The sequence below is a fragment of the Bombus bifarius genome, unplaced genomic scaffold (assembly GCF_011952205.1).
Source record: "Bombus bifarius isolate JDL3187 unplaced genomic scaffold, Bbif_JDL3187 scf7180000008037, whole genome shotgun sequence".
Classification (NCBI taxonomy): domain Eukaryota; kingdom Metazoa; phylum Arthropoda; class Insecta; order Hymenoptera; family Apidae; genus Bombus; species Bombus bifarius.
The window spans coordinates 529901-556236 of NW_022884407.1; the positions used below are offsets into that span (position 1 = coordinate 529901).

General features: G+C 35.6%; 1 protein-coding gene and 1 pseudogene across 1 annotated transcript in view; both read right to left on the minus strand.

Moving 5' to 3' along the window:
• The window catches only part of LOC117207541 (lachesin-like), a 548209-nt gene that overhangs the window by 427687 nt on the left and 94186 nt on the right, over positions 1-26336 (minus strand). The window lies entirely within an intron of this gene.
• LOC117207546 lies at positions 17264-17383 on the minus strand (annotated as a pseudogene).

Genomic DNA, 26336 nt, shown 5'->3' on the forward strand with positions numbered 1-26336 from the left:
GTCGCCTACGAGCAAAAATAAATATGCGTTTTTTTTACGATTACAGATATCTATGAGAATAATCGTTGATGGAAAAGAAGCCTGAGCGAAGAATTATATGTAAATTTGCAAACAAAAAATTTAATTCATTAATTCATTAATGTTAATTCATTGTGAATTAAAAATCAGTTTGAAAATTACTAAAACTTTAACATCGTTGACCGGCAGAAGGGATCATTTGCGACCCATGGTGCCTTTCAGACTATTGTTTCTCGCGATGAGCACAGTATGCTATAATAAAAAAGATTAAACTTTGATTTTGAAATGAATTGAATTTGATGTAGGATCCTCTTTAAACTTACTTTCTTCGCACCCTGTGCATGACACGTCGGTAGATAATGGCCGGTAGAGTGAAGTTACGTCCACGCAACAGCAATCACCAAAGTATAACTTATACCACATTAATATAGATTTATAGGGAGTAGCGTTATGTGAGAAATGAGAACAGCGCGTAATTGCAAGAGTGTGAATATGAAAAGGCGATTAAGTGTTAGAAATAGACAAGAGAAGCTCTGAAGCTGGTTCAAAGACAGACGGGAGAAATTCTAGACAGGAAACAAAGACACGGAGTAGCGAAATGAGAGAGGACAGGTGGAAGGTAGAAAGACACCTAGTAGAAGCTAAAAGACAAAGGGATTTGAGGTTAGAGCGAAAACTCGGATCTACTGGATGACGATCGTGTGGGTCACAGGAAGCAGCGACACCTGTCGAGGGAAAACAGGGCTGCTGGATCGCGGTTCATCGTATCAGTACCCTTCGACACTTGATGGACACGCAAGAAATCAAAGAACCAAAAGCAACAGAAAGCGCTAGGTGAGAGCAGAAGGACTAATGAGCAAAATAAAAGATTCAAAAAGGAGAGGAAGATCGACCTCGACGGAACAGGATAGGACGGTACAGTGTCAAAGGCGAATGCTCATTAATTGAAGCCTTTAAAGGAAAAGGGAAAGAGGACGAAGACCGGGAAAGAGACAAAGCAGGAAAAGAGAACTTGAAAAAACCGCAAATGACAAGAAAGAAAGATAGATCACCACCAATGAAAAAACAGGAAAAGGGAGGGGGCGGAAAGCAAAAACGGCGGAAAACAAAGGCAGGAACTAGGGAAATTTGGAAATGGAGAAATTGGGCAAATTAAGGGGAATCATTTTAACGATAGAAACGGATGTAGAAGAATAGACATTTACACAAGCGACCAACCACATCGACGTTTTAAATTCAATGGCACTCTGAAGTGGAAGCCTCTGTACTAGCGCGAGAGTCAAACAAGGAATCTGTTTCACTTTTGCAAAGCACACACTAGGGACTTGGTAGTCGTCCGGGTTCGAACCAATTTCCTCTTTCAGATAATCGCACGCGTCGTTTAAAGAACGCAGCGATTCGAATTGTAGGTTAAGATTAAGTTTCATTCAGATTATTTATGAGCCTCGTCATTTTTCGACTGCTAAATCAAACAATTTTTTCAACGTAATAATAGAGTTGCACCCTTTTTGTGTTTCGAACTATCGAAGTTTTTTTCCGAATGCCACGATTGCTTCGCCATAAAAAACCACCTCTCTATTACCACTTTTGTTCGCTGTTTTCATTTGCATAATATCGTCATTGTTATCGTCTTTGTCGCAATGAAGCCATTTCATTACATTAGCATATTGAAGGTTTTTCTAGTGTTGCCAGCATCTGCGGAATCTACGTGCTTTGGACAATTTTCAATATCATGTTTTTGTTTCTTAATATCTGTAAAAATGTGTGTTTTTGCTAATTCTATTGCACTTACAACACTTTCTAATTATGTCACGTTTGGTTTCGATGGTTAGAATGCTATTAGTTTCATACTAAATTCTTACAATCAGAATTCACTCAATCGAATGAAGGGGAGAATCTATCAATTCATTATTAATGATCAACTCATGACTTACAGTTGGGATCTAAAAATGTCACAATTGGAACTTTGTCTACTCGTTTGAATAGCCTCAACGGTCACTGTCCACATCCTAATGTTTAAATAATTAAGGTTGAAACAAATATTTAAATAAATAAATGTTGAATGCGATTTTTGAAAATATGCACTTTCATCCAACATATATAAAATACGTACAAACGTATTGGATAAAAGTCCAGAACTTTTTAGTAAGAAAGAGCAAGACCAGATTTAGAATTGGTCATACTAACCTGACACGCTCTCGTCTTATAACTGAAAATGAACCACACAAGTGTAAACACTGTAGCTGTATTTTGTCTGCAGATCATCTTCATAAATCGTAGTAACTTTCCCCAACACAAAACAAAGTTTGATCTTCCAGATGATATTCAAACATGCCTAACTAAATCTCCTTCACTTTCTCAAGGATATTAGTTTGTATCAGCAATTATGACATTGTAGGCTATTAACTTAATTGTAACATACACTATATCCTATTAATTTAAGTTTAGGTTAATTGTACTGCATCTTGCTGTCATTGTATATCGTTGTACTGTATGTGATTTATGTTCAAAATGTATTGATATATACTATTAAGTGAGTTTGTAACTTGTTTTATTATATTTTACATTTTGTTCTTTTTTTGTATATTCTTGTTATGAATTTTATTAATTATGCGACCCTAAATAAAATAAATAACAAGACATCCGTTACTGGAAAATATCATGTTCCGATAATAAAACGTTCGGATATTAATGTTTGGACGAGGGCGCTCTACTGCAGTTTGAACAATTTTTAAATGTACATAATTCGTGTACATTACCTAGTGTTTTTTTCATGAAACTTAATGGTAAAGCTGATAGATAAAAATATTTTCATCGTTTCCAATACTACAAAATGCGTTTAAATGTGATATTTTATTCGAAGGAGTAAATATCGTAATATAAAAGATCCGTTACTTAAAATTATATTTGCGCAATTTTAAACATAAATAAAATTTATATTAAAAATTCCATTACAGTCTATTGATATAATTTTAACTGTTTTACTCGATGCACGAAAAATTGGCATTTTCATTAACAGAGTATAAATAAGGATACCAATGGCTTAATATGAAATAGCAAATGTTTTAATACCGAGTCGGTTATAAAACTGACTTTAATTCTTTACTATTAATAATAATAAATAATAAAACTGATCCAAAACATTGATAATACGAGAGAATAGTAAAAATAGATGTACTGAAATTGAAAGCTGCGCTTAACTTTATGCAACATATCTGCAGGCATTTATCGAGCTTAAAGTGTGCGAAATACACGAGTTTTTTATGCGTATTAACGTATTACAAGTATTATTTGCCAATGTCGATCAACTATTAATCTGCTTAAAATTGGACATCTTTATAAGGAAAATAATTTGTGTACAAAACGTTGATGAAACTTTATTTTTCTAGTTATAAATAATTGAATTTTTCCATGGAAATACTATCGATGAACCAGCTGATGAATTTTGCTCTTTGTTTCACCCATGTTTCGTGTTTCTAACTCTGAAGATACAGAACAAAGGACGATAGTAATTCACTGACTTAGGACAACTATTCGCCACATGTATTTCTAGTGTAAAATGATGTTTACAATTTGAAAAATGATGTTTAAATAATATCTTTTTACATAAACTTTCTTCGTTGTTTCGATGTCTCGAATCGATTCTAGAAATGTCTTTTCACATATTTTGTGACATCCTGTAGTGTCAACTGCAAACGTGCAAACAGCAAGCTGACATATTACTGCTGGGGAATGACACGAAGATTTATGCGATGGAAAGTGTAATGAAGAGGGTGATGTTGAATGTTCTGTATAGCTAAAGTACTATTCATACTCAGAGATATGTATGTAAAAGAATCCTTATTCATCTATTTGACCAAGAGAGTAGAAATATTTTAATAATTGAATCACATAACTCAATATTTTTACATGTAGAATGCACTTTGCAACTGCATCAATGCATAAGAATACATACAAGCCACGCAGAAATCTACAACATACAACGTAACGGTTAATTGCGCGAGACACGCTGTATGTGTATATTACAACAATTCATAGTTTATTCGTAAATTTGTAGATACGGCAGTAACAGCTGACATTGATTGTAGTGTCTCTTATGTTATTCATCATTTGTTATTAAAAGTAATTAAATTGGGTTTGCGTAAATGTGATAATAGAGTGAATTCAGGTTGGCAAATTGTAACCAGCAATTGTGTGTAATTACGTGTACGAGGGGACAAGGATTCTAATGCGAAAACAGGACGATTACAGTAAATACCAAGTGTAACTGCAGCTAAATGAATCAGTATGTGCGTGTGTATCATGCTATAATTATTTACAATATTTCAATTCTAGTAAAATATGAAACTTCTTCTCTTGGCAAATATTCCTATAAAATTAATATAAATTCGTCAAATTCGATAATGTACATATTTAAAAGCGATACTTTGCGAATCATAGTGATGCAAGTAAAAATTTTCAGAGTATCATGTTCATATTCATCATTCAGAGTTTCAACTTTTAATAGTATCAGCCCTTTAACGTTATGGCCAACTGACAATAAGTTGTAACCTTACTCCTTGTAACGGTAAAAGCAAAACAGCATTTTATTTCAACTTATTATATGTGCGAACACATTTTGAAAAATTGTAAGGTGGTTTTTAGCCATTTATGTTAGTCGATTGAAGTTTGTTAGTAAACATGGTGTGATACTATGGGAGTAATAATAACAATAATCAGTGGTAATATAAATAATTGCAATACAAAAATAGAATATTAAAGTGACAGACATAGTTAAGCGAAGTGACAGACCTGACAGTTTCGCCGCTATTCGCATTGTTCTGTTTAATGTAAATTATAAAGTAAAGTATCAGTACAAAGAAAATATCAGAACGGATATACAAGTTCATTTAACAAATGTTATAGTGTCAAGTAGACTGTACTTTATAAATTGCATAACAGTATCACTGTGAAAAATATGGTAGTAAAATTTTATACAAAACATGTAATGTCGTTGAAAAATTTAATAAAGCTGCGACATTTTATTTCTAGAATTAACAATTATAAAATGAAATGCGTCAAATGTGAAAAAATTATTTAGCAAAAATAAATACATTAAAATTAGAATTCTTCATATATTCCATAACCAACTATTTCCTTTTTACAAAATTAACTTTAATTAAAGAAATTGTGCGATGTCGTATACGTGCCACGTCGGTTGCTCCATGTAGATTGTGAAAAATTTGCAGGTAAACCTATTCGTTCATTTGCGTTTAAGAAAAAATTAAGTGGACAGCTTAACAGAGATTAATAAATTCGATATTGATGACATTTCGATATAATTTTGTGGCCATTTGCTATGGTTCTTGAATATAGTTTTCCTGTTTCAAAAGACAACAATTATCCAGCGACTATATGATCAATCGATCGCAGATTTTACACAACGATTTTTTGTACTCCATGTTACTAGTCGCCGCTGACGTGAATTCACACCATTTCGCAAATTTTATTCAGTTGCCGCTTAGTTATCATTCAACGGTTTCGAGAATATTGTTTGCTGAAAATAAACAGTCAGGCAATGGGAATTGATATAATTTTATAATATAATTGCACAATACTGTTAATATCCTATTTGTTGGATTCAGTTCGCTACGAAATATGTTGTATAGCTTCCAGTGTTTCAATACTTTGAGCTTCTTTTCTTGGGATATAAAGTTATATACACATAGAAAGTGTATGAGTGGGAAAACTCATCTGCAGTTTCTTGACCACGGATTCAGAAGAATCGAAGGCAGAAGATGCGACGGGAGGCAGATAGTTTTCAGTTGCCGCGGCTGTATAGAAGAAACGAATTTTTTTCGCAACGGAAATTCGTCGGATAGGACAAGTGGTTATAAACATGGTATGGCAGAGCGATACTTTTAAATTCACTCTCGTTTTAATAGCAGAACCTCGCGGCAATCAGCCATGGACTTATGGAAATCGTAGACGGCACCAGCTGAGGTTCTCGCGTCAGAACCGTCGACAGCGAATGTGTTAATGTAATTAGAATTGTAAATTTATTTGCACAGCGTAGAAATTTGTGAACTTTTTGTTCTCGGAGCAGCTTTCAAACATTGATATTATGCAAATTCTCTGACCTTCAACAAGTCCAGATTTCTAATACGTTCTAGAAAAATGAAGCAACGTAACAAGGAGCATAAAGTGTTTGCGTTGATTCACAACGCTATCCTATTACCAATGATTTGATTCTAATAAAGGCGCGTCTGCAAGGTGGAAAGCACGTATTTAAGTAAAGCGTAGCAGTGTGACGCGGCAGGTCGGCCAGAAGCGGGAATGTAAACGCTTAAAACGCGTTAAACGGCAAGGGGAAAGAGACTAAAGGATAAAGGGAACGAGCTCTTTCGCACTGCGTTAGCGACACTCTCTTACACAACGTGCGCTCAAAAGCTCTTTCATTCTTATACATGTATGAGCATTGTGCGTCATTACAAAACATTCGCTGATGTATTCATAACCAGTGCTTTCGCTCATATACGACGTATGAAACGCCAAATGCCAGCTGGCGCATCGATTGCATACAAGAAATGACATATTACACTCCTCTTGAGAAATACCATCATCTTCTCCGTTTTTCAATCCTATCAAGCTTTCCTTCATTGTTTGGATGGACAAATAACGAAACACCATTCAAAATATAATATAATCGCTTCGACTTCTACATGCACGACAACTGACGAGTTTCAAGAAAAACCAAATTTCATATCGCTTAGAAGAAGCATAGTAGCCATAAGACTCTCTTGGCCCGCTCGTGAGAATAGCTGTCGGAAAGTAACGCAAATTGAGAAATTAAATTTCGTTGGCGGATACTCGGTAGATGATCCGAACCGCGTTATGATACGTATGAACCGTTTATTTTACAAGTGGCGTGAGTCCATCTTTTGAAAAAATTGAAAACACGCACATATATATATATATATACTACACGATACGGCTATTGCCTGACATGCGCGTGTGTCATAAGTAGACTGCCGATCTTTATGCAACTGCATATTTTTGAGAGCGCAATTTAAAAAATTTTAAATGTATTATAAAAAGTATTATATATTGCCCATTCTATATATTTTTTCGTATCACGTGCATTGTGTACAATTTTGCACTTTGAAATTTCTTACAACTGCATGAAAATCGGCAAATGAAATATTTATGTACACACTGTTACAGTAAACAAATAATTATCGAAATGAAATAATAGTATTTTATTCTGGCTGCGCTAATAATAAAAAATAGAATTCTATTTGTAAATAACAATTAATTTCACTATATTAAGTAGTGTGTTTATACTTGCCAAATAACAAACAATTTACTTTGGTTTTTCATTTCAACTCTTAAATAACAAATGACTCTCTAAATAATTATTTGAACAAAAATTTATCAAGTGTGAACGTTATCTAATAGAAAGTTAATAATATCATGCCAGGAAAATGATCGATTGCTGGCCGTGGAGAAAGACATATGCAGGAAACAGAAAATTCAGCGAGATTCTTTTAATCGATATTGCATATTGAATCTTTTGACATTAATCGTATTTCGATGATATTCGCGCTAATTACCAACTTTAATGTACAATTATTGTGTGATGTATAGTCATAAACCGCGAAGTATTAAAACTTTATTTCGACGTGTTCATTTCGTTTGCAGACGGTTAACAAATGTATGAGCCAATTATTGCCACTAAATCAATGACATGCAATTTCTGTTCTTGACTGTAGAAAGCTCTTCTTACGTAGGAATGTATTTACGGCAATTTCCATTTTATAATTGTCTTATGTTTTACACGAAGGTTTATTTCCCAACCGCTATCTTGTTTACTCATGAAAAAGCCATTTATCAAACGACTTCGCCTCTCAGTTACTCGTGTATTATCCATTATTCTTGGCCAGTGTAAATTCCCGATTTACTTCATGAAGCCCGTCCGAATTTCCGCTCGGCGAAAAGCCATTGCTACTACTTTCAGAAGTAGACTATTCGGTATAATACCGTAGCTTCCTTGAATTGTTATTGCAATCGTCCAAGTTTTCAAAATCGCAATGGCCCTGAAGCAACCTTCTTCCACACAGCTCTGCAGCACTTTCTAACCCACTAATGGCACTTTTGGAGAAACTGCGATCGATGGTTCTGCCCAGCAGAACGGCCATACGGTAAAACTACATACGGAATGGCCTACAGTTTCTTCGAAAGTATGCTCTGTTCGAGACGTGATCACGTATAATTAATTTCGCGATTAAATGTTATAAGAATGTCATGAATATCAATTAGATCTATCCTTATTCTTTTAGTCTGAACGTTTGGAAACTTTGCTACCTAATGCTCATATTTTATTTTGCTTCAAGTATTTGTAGCGTAGATCAACTTTCTTACACCTTGACGCGTTAAAAATTAACGTGCTGAAATTAACTATAACAACTAAGAAATAGTACGAATAATGTTAAATAACGAAAAAATTATGAGTGCCTATGACGATAAAAAGGCTTGATCCAAAAGAGTCAATTATTTTAAACATTTTCATAATTGGAAAACGCGACCATAGTATGCGGGCCAAAATTCACAATGTCAAATTGCTGTAATGCTGTATGTGCTGTAATAATATCCTATATTTGATGAGTAAAGCAGTAGATTAATTAAAAATCTACAAACTGAAATTCCTTTCTTCCATTATTATTTAGTTTAATACAGCGTGATCGGTATCTCCAATTTTTCCAAACTTCAATAGCGTAGAAGTTCGTAGAAGACAAAATATTTTCGACAACTCATATGTTTAGATAATAGAGGCTACTCCCCACTAGCTACTGCTATGAGACTCTATGATAGAAATTAACACAGGATAATTAAGGTGAAGCAATAATTTCGACGCAGATTCTCTAAAATTTCTGTATAATTTCAGAATATACATTCGTATAACTGAAAATAATTAAGTTAAGTGAACGTAATTTGGATAATAGAAACTCAGCTATCGACGGTAAACAAAAACTAGTTCGTATAAAGGAGTTTCCGATAAGCGAGCATGTACTTTATATAGAAACGAGCTATTTAAATAAACAAAATATCGCGAAAAAAGAGTAGCAAACAACTACGAGTACTTTTAATTCCACTTTAAAACTAGCTGAACCAAACAATGGAGCTAAATGTAAATCTAACCATGCCACATGCTGAATTTGTTTAGTGTTGTGATTATGCAGAAAAGAGCAGATTTTGACAATCTTGAAATATATTGTCAACAGTGTGAACGATTTTTTCCTACACCGCCACTCGGTCTTAGCACCTAAGATATTCGCAAAAAGCTTCGATACAATTTGTGTTACGATTGCACTACATTGGGAAACCGGCGGTAGCGCATTAAAAACTTTAAGGGAGAATATAATCCAACCTAAAACCATTTTTAACAATCTGTAAATAAAACAAAAAATGCACGAATGGCCTTAGTTTTTGAGTTATACACAGAATATGTTTGGTGGTACAGTAGTTTCGTACTCATATAGAACACATAGTCTCGAATTTGAAGATATAATGAGAAAATACTTAAGAAAAATAAAATACGTTCCACTTTTTATAATATCGTGACGAGATGGCCTTAGTCGGATTATCGAGGTTCAAACGACCAAAATGATATCAAACATGACTATATTTGACCCACAATTTTTAATTGAGCTACACACATATGTAATAAGTGATTGAGAATAAGAAATGACCGAATTCTACAGTATCTTATTACATTCTATCTATTCTGTCTCGCTCGCACTGCCTACTTGTCGCTCTTGCCCTTGATGCACCCACGGCACAGTGAACAGCAGTCGGATAACGTGGGCCAATTCTCGAAAAGTCGCATTTCCGGATATACGACCAAGCACGCCCCCGATTGGCGGCCATATATCCGGACACTACGTACGCCCGTGAATGTATGTAAAGATGATTAACATTACTGAGCCAAGTTTAGATCGATCGCTATATAAAAATGTGGCCACCTATCTACCAGAACAAAGCGAAAATGGAAACTAAATTTAATTCGAGTGACAAAGTGTCCTCTTTTCTATACAATTAACGAAATAAGTTTTTCTTATTAAATGGTCCGTGTGAATTTCAGTAATTTAAAAATATTTCATACACAGAAACCGAAAATGTTAACCGAAAATAAAATAATCAGAATGACACCACGTTATGGTGGTTTTTATTTAATTTAATTGAATTTGGAAAATAACGCTAAGGAATAATTTGTTTAATTGCTTTTAGATTATTTAACTAGTAGCTTGGATTCACTGGATATCACTCATAAGAGTAAAGTGAATTACATATGTAGAATAGCACCCGCCAGTATGCTCTCTGCAAAGTTAATACGATTACCGCGTGAAAAATTGCTTAATAAATTTAATGTAATTTGAGAAAGAATTTCGGACTGTGTAGAAAGGTTTCACATGTATATGTATAATGCATAGTATAAAAACTAATATCAAGGTGCAGATGTTATACCGCAATCATTTGTTTCTGACATACAGGGTCGCTTCAAAGTAATTGAATTTTCGATCCACGTTTGGTAAAGCTGTTTATACAGGTTGATCGATACTTGTCGTTTAGTAATGCTTTTTTAAATATCTTCTATATTTGTAGGTTCTACAATTTGTAGGTATTTGTAGGATAAATATTTTAAGACCCATCTGCATACAGGGTCATTTTCAAAACCAGTAATTTTAAGTAATTTTCCCAAACATTTAGATTTACTTAAAAAAGTTATGACGACGTGTGGCAACTAAAAGCTACCGGACGACATTCTAGAAACTTGTAAGACTATCTAAGAATTTTTGGGGATCTTTTAAAACACAAAAGCCTTAAAAAACTGCGTGCACTTAAACGCCCTAGTATGCAGACGACATCAGTAAAAATAAGATTGCAGCCCTTCGCCTTGAGGTTAATATTAGAAAATGCACTATTTTGAAGTAGTCGCACGAACTCGCGAGGGAGAAGATTTTTCCTCCAGCCAGTATCGTGCAGTATAATATCGAAAATTGTACAGGGTAACGAGACTACTCTTACCCTGGTCATTGGGTAAACTGTTTAATGTCCCTGCCGTGCGAGCTACTTACTGCAATGTACATATATACATATACTTGTAATAAGATTCACTGCGATAGTTTCAACACGATTAAATAATTATTAATCATTATGATTCTATGAAACTTCAAAAATAATATATGGAAATACATTATAAAATCTTTGTTATCATTTGTGCTTTATATTAAAATCTACACGAAACAACGTAAATATAGCTCAAGATGGATGCTTTCGTGATGGATAGTTTAAGAGAATTGTTATAAATTTAAAAAAAAAAGTAAAGCAGATGTTGCAAATAAATACATTGTGAATAGTAGCTTTGCTGGAAACCTAGCCTAAATGAAATGAAGATATACTATGGTCCATTAATGGTGCTTTTGAGAGAACTCAAGCTACGGTTCTCGTAATGGGGCTTTCGAAAATGCTTTCACGGTAAACCCATGAAACAGTGTTTCGCTATTCGTCCATTAAGTACATTGCATTTGAAGTACATATACGTGTATACCTTCTTCGATCGCATCTTTCCCAAATTTTCATAAATCGCTTAAAGAAACGATTTAATCTTACAAGACCATTGTGCATATCGTATTCTCGCATTTAGAAACAAACGTAGCATATTTTTCAACTAGTAGCAAATTTTAATAATTTTAATAATTTTAATAATTTTAATAATTCAAAAAATATAACTAGCTATTAACGTTCTGTCTATAGATCGTTATATGAATAACAAAATTTCATACAACAGTTGAAATAATCGTAAAATTGTTAAAAATGCGTATTGATATTTTAGAATATCTAATAATGTTATACCAGCTCGAAAGAAAATTTAATATTCGAAAAGTTCTAGTACAAGTAAAATATTTTACTACTGATATTCTACATAGGTTTGCTACTGCATCGTAATATTCAAAATTTCTACCGGCTATCTAAAAAAAGTGATAGAGGATTTCTTGAATCGAATATATCAATTTCTATAGACGCTGAACGTTGTACTATGCATATGCGCCGGATTTTACACAGGATGTTCATTTGGAAAATTTACGTCCAACTATCTCGAAAACCACGCAGTTTAGGAAAAAAATGTTTGAGACAAAAGTTTCGAGGAGGAAGCGCAACCGTGCTGCTCGTTATTAATTTTTTAGCCTTTTTAAAGTCATTCAAGAGTCAACTTGGTCTTTTAAAATGGAGATCATATTTTTCCTTTACAGCCTCTTACTCTGCGAGAGAAGAGAAAAAACTCGTATAGAAAACATTTCTTTATCGCACTTCATCTTAAAAGGGTATTTGTTCAGATAAACATTTATTTCAGTTTTTGTTATTTCCAAAGCAGCGGAAGAGATTAAAGTGTACAATCACTAACAATTCGACTTTTTCACGAGACCTTTTAAATACACAAATAACGAAGCATTATAAAATGTTTTCAAAATCTTGGTAATTTTAGGAAAAGTGAGGACATTCTAAACACATTTATTCCGATGTTTTGTGTATAAAAAAAGTTGTACGGATAAAAGTTGAACAAATATCATTTTAGGACAAAGCCCGATAAAGGTCTTTCTTATAAAACTTTTTATTTTTTCCCGAAGAATGAGAAAAAAGTGTGGTTTCCTACCTTACAAATTACCTTGAAATGGGCTGAAAAGTGAGAGACAAGTTGCATTGTTTTTATTTCAAAAAAATTTTTTTTAAATGCGTAGTTCTCGAGATAATTGGACATTTTCAAATGAACACCCTGTATACAAATGTTTACCAGAATATGAAGTAGTTTCCAATCTAATAGTAGATTATAACGATAGATTATTATCTGCTTGATTTGCGGCCAATTGTCACGCGCGTGACGTAATTTGTTGTGAATTGTATTTCATTGGAAGAATCTATGATAGACATCTATAAATAATCCTTGATAATAATTTCGTGGAAATGAAAATATAATATTTTGATTAACGAATGATCCATCAAATGCCTTAGATAAAATCAGTTTCTGTCAAGTATCTAATTCGGTTTCACAAAATAATATAGAAATATTACAATAAAATTGTCTCTCATTACTATAACGTAACTACACTCGAAGGCCTGATTTTTGCGTGTATTTATACATGGAATTATATTTCGCTTCGTACATTGTACTATTTGAAAATTTAGTTTTCTTCCAAAACGGATACTTAAATAAAAAGAGTTTGTTGCATAGTTTCGATCATTGTCAAACAATTTTTCTTTCGTATCATGTAGAAATATATATACATATGTGCATTTCTATACTAATATTTCGTACCAGTCATCGATTGTTTCTCAATTATCAAATTATCCAGCAATTTCTTAATCTTTGACTTATAACTTTTGTTTAACGTTATACGGGTGCAAAATGAGACTACAGTTCCGATAAAGTCGGTCTTTTAAAAAAATTGCCCTATTTGATAAATATATACCATGCAGCATATGATACAATACCAGTATTGACATAATCGCCGCAGTAAGCGCACTTTGGCATGCAATGACATCGCTATTTTCCGGTTTTGGCCCATTAAACCCCATTGACGGTGCGCGTTTGAATTTTCATACGGTCCATATCGTCATGCGAATTAACCATATTACACGGGTCAATCACACAGCTATTTTCATAGTCGCTGAATTAATGTATCCCCAAACACGTTTGATGTATTGTGATATGTCGCAAATAGACCCATTTACCGCTTAGGTGGCTGAATCGTTGCAACTGATCGTGCTAATCAATTGGAACCAATTGATTTCCATGGAATAATTAGTACAAACGAATAGTTTCGATGAATCATTCTCTCTAAGAATCCTATTACTTTGTTATTAACTGCCAACAATGAAACAGTAATTACCCAGTAACAATCATCATTGTGTATTACGTACGTAAAAATACGCACAAGCATCTTCATACAAACCAGATAATTTGCATATTTGAATTTTTAATCTTTCTTTTAATTCGTAATTTGTAATCTTCGTCGATATGGGTATTTTCAGCTACTAAAACTGTCAAAGAATGCAACGCGGTGTCTTTATGATACAGCGAAGCAGACACCTGGTAAAGATTCGTCTTGTCAGACATCGATCATTGTTCATTTGCTTGCTAGAAAAGTATTATAAAGTCATATCCCGAAGGATCTTTGAGCTGGCGGGACCGCCCTGTTGTCAAACCACTGCCCACTCTGAGACTAACTTCTTTACCGCCGCACAAGGGGAATACGTCGCCATAGACCCGCTGGACGAAGGTCACCGCAAAGTTGGTCGACTGCACATGTCGATGTTAGCAAGACAGATAAGATGGCAGAACTTTCGACCGATTATCTTGATTAATATCTTGAGTCGATTGTGCGTGTGTTTCGATTCGTATGCTGTTTATAATCTTTATAAACGAAGCGTCATCAAACGAACTTAAGAACACAATTTATTAAAATCTCGAAAGTAGTGGGCATTGCTTGCAAAATGACAATAATTTTGGGCGAAAGAGTGGGAAATGCTTAATTTCTCATGTCGTTACAAATTATCATGAATTTTTTACTTTAGGTTATTTCAATGACATGTCTGAAATCCATGTTTTATTAGCTACAATAGTACGATGATAAAAATATGTTACTGCTATTGGAAAATCGTCGATGACCTTGAAAATTCGGAAAAAAAATGGCTCTGAGGGTAGAACACGAATCACAATAATATGTATTAATCCAAATAACTTTTGACTCGTACATTTTTCTGTATCTGCAGAAGTAACGAAGATATTAAACGCGGACACGATAAACGAAACGTCTGTATATAGATGTGGTTCGAATCGAAATTACGAGTGGCACGTGATTCGATTCATTTCATTACTCTTACCCATCATTTCGTCGAGGAGAAACGACCATATTATTTCCAAGAACTGGGATAACTAGGTGCATTCGTGTTATTTTTAATCTGTTACTCCATCTGAACCAATAACTTTTTAATGTGTATAAAATATTCCCATAACGAATAATGAACTGCACCGTTTAATACAATAATATTATATTTTTATTTTTTGTAGTATTTAATAATAAATTAACAATAAATTGTACAAATCCATTGAAAGAAACGCAAGTGTTCCTCACCTAATCTCAACGCCCCTATCTACTAACGTCTTGTCTACGTTTTATAATTGCTATACGAAATATTTTCATTATTAGTGGATTTATCAGAATTTGTTCTAGTGCTTGTCATAAATGATGTTATTTCTAAGAACCTGCAAACTAACGATGTTTGATATTTTCTATCTTTTATTAAAGTAGATTTTCCGCCGTATTTTCAACTTTTGCGTGTATGACTACATAATAACAGGAAAATGAGAACATTTACGCGAACAGCAACTGTGCTCAAACTGAAAGATATGCGCTATTCCTTTTAATGTTACATCTTCGTAAATTTTCTCATGTTACTGTACGGTCGTTGTACCTCATGGAATGTTTGTAAACATTTATTATTGATACCTCTACCCCATTCAGAGAGTACACAAGATATTAATATTCCCGTGTTATCTTCTGCATAACGTGCACGTGGACAATGCACGAAGAATAACACGTAGCATCATGAGTTAGAGTAACGAGGAAAAGTTTGAAATGCTCTTGATTTACGCTGTAATCGTGTTCTATAATACAACGGCTAGTGAATCGTAGTCGATATTATTGGCATTTTTATTCGAAAAGAATAGCGCACTTTACCGATTTCAATGAACTTGAAATATGTTATCGAAATATGTTAACGTCCTGAGAAAACTTCGATCAAATTTAATTTATTTGATTTAACAATTAACTTTTAGCTTTCTAGCGTGTGTAAAATATTCGGTACGCACAACTAATATACGGAACAATTTTTAAGCAGATGAGTTTCTATGAATGAAATAGCTACATATTCTTTGTACTAAAAGTTAAATTATTTTCCGCAGTAAGAAATATTAAATTAGAAGAAGATTCGATTTCAGAACAAACACGACATAAACAATAACCATCGTTGCTCGACGATCAAACATTGGAGCGGATACAATTCAAATGCAAGGCTGTTTCTCAGCTTCTACAAAACGGGTCGAGATGAAACATATCCAATTTTCTTTCCAAGACACTACGCTATATAACGGAGAAACCCCGATCGAAATTTGTTCAGTAGTTTTTACGTGATGCGAGTACGAACAGACAAACAAGCAGAGAGGCAACATTTTTTTAAGTTAAAATTAGTTTTTTGGATTCCATAGCTGATGAGTTGTTCCTGGATATCCGCTTTATTTCTTGTTTATTCGATGTACAGATACAACCATTCTACTCTTTCTATAATTCTGGCACACAAGTGACTGTATTTTTTACCTAAATTTAACTCATTGGTGCTAGTCATCTTTAATATAAATAAAAAAAAAAAAATAAATGGGTCAAATCCGTAGATTGGATTAGATTAATGGGTTAGATGTATGTCTACTGATTTTAATTATTACTATGTATGTGACGAACATACGGATAAGACAGTGCAACATTTCATACGTCAATAGATTGCTTGAAAATTTAGTTTCGGCCGGCTGCTACTCTAGCCCAACCTATAATCCGTTCATGTTTCTTTTTTATTCATGTTGAAGTTATTCTCACTTCTAGGAAAACTCTACATCACTAGTGTTAGCTTTCTTAGTCCTCGAAGCCATTCGAATTCTTGCAGTATATAGGTGGTAAGGATTCGCGAATTCAACTTATCAGGAAGTTCGTACTTCTATTTATATACATTAAAAACAAGTATTTTCAAACTGGAGTGTACCAAAAATCATGGTACAAGCCGAAAGTAGAAGATTCTCGTGCAAAAGTAAATCGAAAATGTGGATTGACAATTTTTGATACAAGGCTACGTTTTCAAGAAAATCGACGTTGAAATTGTATCAAGTACGGATACACTCGAGAGGTAACGACAGTCGATCGAGCCGGTTCCTTTGTGCTCGGGTACTTTGTTCGGTGGTACTCGATTCTCGGTGCAACAGAAGTCAAAAATTAGACTGACAGTTTCGTATACTAATCTGATACCATAAAATTTCAGCATATCAAGAAACGTGACTTCTTAGTTTGAAAACGTGTGATAATTTATTTGTACGTGTGTGAGAGAATGACACAATGTATGGTGACAGTCGTGTTAAAAATATATTTTTTTCCAAAATAAAAAATGCTAACACCACACGGAGTTCCCAAGCGGTCACACGTCCAAGTACTATCCGTGCCCAGCGCTGCTTAAACTTTCGTGATCGGACGAGAACGAGTACATTCAACGCGGTATGAGCGTTAGCTGAGGTATTTTGTTTTATTATTTCATATTATCGCATAAAAAAATATTTACAAAACATGCAAATATGTATGAATATAAAAAAGATATGCAAAATCTTGCCTGGCTTCGTTTTCAAAAAAATGGACTGTAAAATCAAGTAAAGGGAATTTCATGATTGATTTTCGCGAAAACAAAGAGTAAAACATGTCATTTTACATTTTCAACTTCTTTTCCGCTGCGCGCAGGAAATCATCACACATGTATTTTTGTATTCTTTCAAACACCATATATACGTATAATACTTCTATATTGACTTTATTTCATAGATTTATTTATAACGATTGAAGCAGGAAAGCGATGATTATTTAATTAGAGCTTAATGTAGTAATGTAATACAACTGAAATAACTAAATTTGTACAATTATTCAACTTCTGAGTGACAACTCACAACTCACTACAATCGACAACTCGCAACTAACCCGCAACTAATGAACAACGACTAACTGACTTTCTCCACCAAGCATCCCCTTATCACAATTTTCGTACTCCCACCACACGCAGCTCCGTCGTGTTCCGCAGCTGTCCATGACCAGAGATGGTCACGTGCGCCTTTTCCAAGTAACTACTTTTCCGAAGGACCACATGGCCCATTGTAAATTCCACTTTCTATCTACATCGTAATTCGTACTCCTAGCGAGTTTCTTCTTACGATTATTCCACGATGCTACACTATTTACAATACAAAGATAGAATATTTTATTTTATACATCACATTGTGAAAATAAAGATATTTTATTTTTTTATAATACTACTTCATATTTAAAATATTTTTCCTATAAATTTGACCTAGCACTGATCTAACGCAGTGGAAGTGTAGAGCGAAATCGTACTGTCAAAATTAACATATTCGTAAAAAAATTAAAAAATACAAATGAGTTTTAATTATATAAATATCTAACTCATTAGTTTCATCAGTTTCCTGTAAAATACTACTTCGAATCAATTTAAAGTCTCTCACATAAGTAGGAAATGTTTCATGAGTTTAACCACAATTAAGGAAACGTCTTAATCAATATTGAAGTAGACGAGTAATAATAATCTTTCAATGTTTCAAAAGTCATATACATTATGTAAGAAGATACTTATTTGCTGATAATATTGACACAATTTAAGGAAATAACAATACGTGTCCGATATCGATGATACCGCGCTTTTCAACTTTATTAATTTACCCTGAGTAACAAATTTACGAGGAAGAGTAATGACTCAATGCGCAAAGAACAAGCGATGAGAAAATTTCGACTTGTCTTCGATGATTAAATCGAGATTACGAAACGACTGAACAAATGCGACCAACTATCGTACGACGATACGAACGGTCAACGATACATTCGTCCACGAACGTGTCACGTAATTTTTAGGGTTGGTTGGTGAAAATAAAATATAGTTGAGTCGTAACACAACAATTAACTTTGTTTTAATCAACCTCTATTGTGAATTCACCAATCACAATGTAACACGCACTGAATTAGCATAAATCACAATTCACTCCAACCACGTTATGTAAGACTTAGTTACAACAATATATTAAGTACGCGACTTATAAGGGTAGAGACCGATATAGATATGTTGACTATTCTAAGGATACAGAATAAGTGAAGTTTTACTGACGATATTGTGTCTGAGGAAAGCTAGGGGTGGGTGTGTCTAAGGACACGGGACTATCGGATTTGTTGATGACAATTTTGGTTAAGGAAGTGAGGGCAATAGACACCGTCTCCGATTGGATAATAAGACGGTTGGTGGACCAGGAAGGGTTTTAGCCGCCCTCGCGAGAAAGTTGCTAACGGAACATACCAGATGTGGAGAAAACCAACTTTCTAAGGTAACACGTGGTACACAATAAACGTAAAGGGAAATCTAAGACAGGAAATACTCGCTTGGTCCGAAGGACCTTAACTATGAAAATGCCAAGGCCTCTGGTGGGCACTTAAGACTATTGAGGGTGCGCGCCAAGGATATGCAGACATCTGGGTGCCATCCTGTCCGTGGTGTGTGGCCTGGTCTCTGATGTGAATTGACGTTACAAACGCGTGTCGATGCTGCTCGCATTTGAAGGACCCGCACTGAGACTGTTTACCAATCGTTCGCTCGTTAAGACGATACTTTCCTCCACGTGTGCTTGGAGATATTGTTCACAGCTGAAGATTTCGCACACGACTGTCCACTGACCGTTACGCCTGATGGAACGACTCTGTCTCCACCAACACTTGCAGCCATGTCCACGCACGCTTGAAGATGTTGACGAACCAAAGAAGGCAGCTGAGAAGACCATCAACCGATCGTTACGACTGACGAAACGATTTTATCTGCACGAGCGCTTGAAGGGCACTGAGAGATTGAAACGGTTTTTTACTTCACGCTTAACGATTTGAAGGCACGCAGACTGACTCTCTGATCGATGTTCACGATTGAACGACTCGAACGAGACTGCCGATGTCGTGTGAGACTCGAGCGGGCGTCCGACAAGGCCCAAAGCGGAGATTCGCACGCCGATTGCTTTTCAAAAAAATCGCCAATCGGCATATTCGCTCGCAAGGCGTCGTTTACTGCGTGAATGCGCTCCAAGTGTGGTAGATCCTTAGCGGGAAGCGCGTGATCGATACCTGGACGAGTCAGAGGCTTCGGACCGTCAAAATTCGTCAATTATCCTTCCAAGAAACTCACGTTTACATCACTCTCGTCTGTTGGAACTAGAATGAGGCATAGAAAATTAAAAATAATGCTACGAATCGTTTTAGCTGTTAAAGTACCGTTCTAAAATAACGCATCGACTGCGAAAGGGAGCATTGTAAGTCATCCACGAAACTCCTCGCGCTTTCGTTCCTTTGGACGAAACGATATGTATATCGTTAATGTAGGTGGAATTGTTTATCATCTAGGAACACAGAAGGTAAACATTTGGAAGCGCAAGGTTTGTTGTCTTTGAATTTTCAGCTATAAATATCAACATTACATGAATGGAAGGGACCCTGCTGCCTAGAAATCGATAGTTGGAATATTATATTTAATTGCTAAGGTCTAAGTTAAAAATAATAACTAACCTGAAATAATTTTTAAAAATAGAGTTTCAGTCGATAATATCTACCATATAAGCTATTTTTACAAGTTTTTAAATAGTAGTAAATGTTTTACACGAAAATAAATGTTTTTTTTTGCTTTAGAAACATACATTCTTATGTAAGGGATACAAGTAAGCGATTATATTGTAAATGTCACTAATAAAATTGTAATTTTCATGAAACCATCCATATTCGGTTGCATTACGCATAATTAGCCATATTGAACAGGAATTAAAGCGACGCCTATTTTGACAGTTAATTAATTGCGCTGGAAAGCTCCGATACGGCATGGATTAATACGCTCGTTGGTCAGCAAATTTTGTAAAACTAGTCTTCATTAATTGGATCAATAGGAATTAGAGGATTTCTGAAGATACCGAGTGGACCGTAATTTGTGGTACGAGTGGGATAAGGAAGAGTCATTCCATGGCCGAAGATAAATCGAAACGATAAAGTATCTTTCACGACACAAAAATCAATTTTTTAGACAATTTGTTAGAAAATTGATTTTCAGAATTGATCGAGTATCCGTGCATTTAATTAATACTTTGCATGGCAACTTTAATTATAAGACCGTTGCTATTATAGATATGATAATAATCCAAAACAAATATATACATAACTGAATTTTTTTTAACAAAGAAACTTGCGGTTGATCTTCAAAGTTCAGTTCTTTATCTTTAGATTTCTCGTTCATTTCTGAAAGATAATTGAAAAAGATATATTTATTTATTTATTTAGAAACTTACAAGTACGTGCAATGTCCATTGTCGCAAACAAAAAAAAAATATAATTTGGAAGGAGTCAGATAATAAGAGTACAACAAAAGAATAGGGCAGCAATTACAAATTTAAGTTGTAAGGCAGTACAGAGACGATCTATAAAAACGCGTTCGAAATTGGTGACTTTGAACAAAAATCTCTCGAATGACAGAGAGCTTTTTTGCATTTATTACGAAAAATAAGTAAAACTAATGTAGGAACAAGAAAATAAATATTAGATAATTTTTATTTAAGAATGCGTATTGGTATGTGTGGAACTCAAATCAATTAACATCGACCTATGGAAAAGTAAAATATATAAACTAAAAAAATTGAAGAAAATGATTTTCATTTAAGAATTTACTGAAAACAAGGAAATAATTTTTCCAATGAGGTATCGTTAAGGTAATCGAATGTAACAGCAATATATAGCGAGAACTGTACATGTTCAGCACACGCGACAATCATATAAAATAAAAAGCTGGCGGACTCATATTAACGTAGTCGCAAAGTTTTTAGGATTTCAACATTTTCAGAGACTCTCTATTTGGTTAGATCAATGGATTCATGATTTCAGCCGAACATTCTTCCACTTTTACTTTGTAGATACTAGGGAATTGTGTTCTTTAAAAATTAATATCTTTAGTATTCTAACAGAAAATAAGCGCGTGTACAAGGTTCCTGGTTGGTCGAGAAGCGAGGAAAATTTCGCTTACAAAATTTCACTCAGACAGACGGACAAACAGAAAAGTAAGCTAAATGAAAGCCATTAAAATGGTTTGGGACAGACAGTCCGACGTCTTGCACGTCGCGTTCACCTTGTTTAAATCTCCTTGATATTTTCTCGTAAAGCTTTTTTTACAAAAAAGAACTAAAAGAAACTACTTAAGTACTTATTGTAAGTGGTGAATAAATGAACAACGTAACGTAAAATGTGAGAAAATGTTAGAACGTAGTGATTAAGTGCTGGAGCTCTTGTCGACATTCAAAGAAAAGTTACATATTTCGAAAATTATCGAGTTTTTAGTGATTTTATCCTAATATTTTTTATCCTTCTTGCCTACAATCGAACAATTGGGTTCCATTAAAAAAAGTATATCGCTATACTTCTGTAAAAGAAAAAAGAAAAACGCACAGAACGATAATGATAAACAGTGCAAAATTTTCCTTTAGTTCTTTTTTTTTATCCGCAACAGGAACAGAGTTATCGTTCGGCCCAGTTTCTGGACTCGCCCTGAATAATAGATTGAAATTGGGGTTACGATTGCAGGATCTTTGCTATTTTGTTAATATCTGGCAGCATTGAAAGATCACTAATCAAATTTATCGTTTAAAATTCGCTTTCAAAGCAAGATACTTCAGTGGTTAATATGATTTAAAACGCGTTAGGCGAAAACGAGGATGCGCAAGAGTGACGGAGACACAGACACGCTACTAGGAATAGTCTGCATTCGAGATGGCTCGACGTCCATTAAACTTGCAGTCTTTTTATCGAGTCTGACCCCTCTCTGATACGGCCCAGGCAGGGACGGCTCCTCTTTTCTCTTTTCTCTGGTAACTTTCAAATGGTTCGCGATCGTCGTGTCAAACGGCGCCGAATGGCGAGCAGTCGAATAAAGGAGAGAAAGGAAAACGAGGAAAGAGCGGTAGCTACATGAATAGAAAAACAGTGATACACCTAGACAGGTAAATAGAAAGTGGTAGCGAGAGGGAGAAAGAGGGCGTAGAAGGGGAGGCAGGGGGCAGAAAGGGCATAGTGGGGAAACTAGGAAACTTAAAAAGACGGCAAAGCTATTGCATCAAAGGGACGAGAGAGTCAGATCAGCGTACAAAGACGATACGTCGACGCAGCTCTGTTATGTGAACGCCACTGACTCGATTGGAAAGGCTGGATGCGAAGCTGAAGCTGCACCTGAGAAATGCGGTATTTTCATTGAGAATGTTCCGATGGCTATTCCAATGCCTTTTAAAACAAAGTATTTTCTTCTTTCAATTCTCCAATGACGATCATTCGCAATTTCAAACGCGTCTTTAAAGTTTTAATATGAACCTATCGATTTCCTGTTTAATACTCTTACTGGACAGCTTGGGTATTCCAAGTGTACCTAATCTATATATCAGGGATCAACAAGTTTCGTAGGTATGTACGCACCTGGCATACACGAACGTCGTGATTTTCTTGACAAAGATAGAAAGCGGAACAAAGGAGCAGGGAAATTTTTCTCTGTAGGCCAAAGATATGTATTTGTATGAGAGAGCAGGTAATTAGAATGTCCGTAATGCACGCGATATGTCAAAATCCGACCGTGAATATATGAGCTGACGCGGCATACACGGTCATAAATTCTTGCGTTGGCAGGCAGTGAACTGGCGTCAATGGTGCTTCGTCGATGACCAAGTGGAAACGAGAGAGACGATGTTGACAGAGCAAAGCAGAAAATCAAGTAGCTAGAGAGACGAACAGAGATGGGTGAACGCGATCGGGCGGCCGAGAAGGGTAAGGGTGATATGTGTCTGGATGCGAGAGGACGAACACGGATACAGAGAATGAGATCTATATATTATATAGGATGTCGGGAAGCGTATAGGATCGTGTGTACGCCAGAAGGAAGAGAAGAGAAGAGAAGAGGATCAGCTCGCGCGTCGCTATACCGAGATTCGCGAACGTATGAGCAACTGCGTGTACGCACACAAGAGACACGGTTCGAGTGTAAGTAAAGCCGTGTACACAAGGGTGTCGGGGTTAGTGAAGCGGTCCTCTGTAGTCGAATATATGCATATTCAGGACTTGTTATGTAGCTGGCGATATGGCTGCAGGCCGGTCGCTGTGACGCGGTGGACCACGCCGGAGATACTGGGGGATAGTCGGTGACGGACTGCCGGACATCCGACCTGTTACCCCCTCGAGCGTCCTCCACATCAGCCGCCTCCTCTCGCGCCTCCTCTTCCCCAACTTCCTACCCCCTTTCGACTGGTAGCGAGCGGAACGTTGCCCGACAACGTTCTCTCTACTCGCGTCCCTTCATCTCCAATAGCTGATTCCTGGTTGGTACGCCGTAACTGCGTGTGCTCCAGTTGATCGGTCAATCGAATCGCTACGATCTATCTGCGGACGATCACGGCCCTTCAGTCTGGTTACGTCGATGTTTCGACTAGTCAGGATGTCAGATAAATTGTACAAATGATTTTGGAATCAGCTTATGTCTCGCGTGCACACGTGCTTCTGCGATATCAACTATCCCTTCAAACTTAATACAATGCCAACCTCACTGAATCCTGAAATTAATTTTCCCCCGTGAGATTCGTTGCCATTTTCCTTTCAAACGTGCCGTTTCTTCTCGACAGTTTCCTCTTAACGTTCTTAGCCACGCCTTACACATTTATGCTTTCTTTATAGATTTGTAAAGTGTCTACTTCATCTTGGAATTTTTCGTTAAATTGCCGAATATGCGGCATACGAGCAGAAGAGCAGGCACGGAACAGCTATTTTAATTAATATCGTAAACATTGTTGATTAATATTTTTTTAAATATCGTACATTTCGTGTTTTATGGTATACATATTTTTACTTTCGGTCTGTCTATAAATCCTACACGTAGTTGCGAAGAAGAACGAATGTACGTACGCGACCCCTTAATAAATAATAGAACTTTACGTCTCGAAGGTGAAACTTGTCGTTTCAGCACTCGAGTAGCTTTTAAATAGTTGCTGATCTATCGAACAAAGTCTTTTAGCAACTTAATTACCCAACTCACCGTTGTAAAATACGCAGCTAGACAAGTGAAACTTTTAAACGCGGAAACTTGTATTGCTTAATCAGGGCTTAGGGAAGAAATAATATCAGGATTATTGAAAAACTTTGAGAGATATACTTTAAAAATTGCAATACATGTTGTAATTATTTAGGCAAATTTAAAGAAAAAATGATTAAAAAATTCGCGAGTTTTTAGTACTTAAGGACAAAATATAATCTCCTTAGAAAAGAAGATTTACGTTATTTTCCATCCTTTTATTTTTCCTTTTTTCTTTTATGCGTTTACAGTGCAGCTATCGTGCCTGAAAAATCAAGAAAAAAGTCACGAAAAGTATTTATAACTGGGATTCGAGTTGGCGTGAAACTTTTTGGACGATCCTGTGTCAGCATTCTCATATATTTCCCACGGTAAGCTTCAGGCAATGATCAGGTACCAAGCTACGTGCTCGACATCTTCAACGCTTTCTCGAAAGACGAAGGATTTCGCTTCTACTCTGAATAAGCTTCGCACATTCTCCTGGGTGCCTGTGCCATTCACTTAACTCCTTTTCTTCCTGGTATTTCTGTATGGAGCTGTTTCCGGAGCACATGGACTTTATCTCGCTCAAGTTTTCTACACGAATACTCGTCCGTATGTGACGATTAAAAATGCATCGAATCGATTCCTTCGCTACGCATTTTCGACATTCTTAAACGATGGATTTACGCGAATACCTCTTTCAATTTTCGAAATACGGAAAAATGTTTGAGACAAAAGTCGTATACGTTTTGAATTCACCTGAGGTGATCGTCGGTGAAGGGGCCCGCAAGAACGTTTATTAAACTCTTAACAATTAACAACAAATAACGATTAACAACGGTTAAAAATTAACAACGATTAAATAACTATTAACACTGAACTATCAAGAGTCAATAACCCGTTTCTCTAATTATGTTTGCTTCGCTTAACCTTTCGCACTTCGCAGCTCGGGGCAGAATGAATGTTTTGGTTCCAAACCAAGCAGATTCTTTTCTTTGTTGCCCCTCGATATTCCCACTACGTGCGCGTTTATTAGAAGTGCGCGACGATTGCCGCGTATGCATTCTTCCGAATATTCGGCGAAAGAAGGGATATCGTAGGGTATCGATGGTACATTAGGCCTATGGCCTTGCGCTTTGAAGGTATAACGCTTCGTGTCGCGAAGCCGTTGGAAATTTCCGTGGTCGAGTGCCGCCACACACCGAATGAGATCCTGCCGATGAAACTGTGAATATCGTGTTTTAAGAGCATATATTGTGACTTTTTATTTTTCATTCGTTAGAACTACATCGTAGCCCAAAAGATCTATATTGTCATAG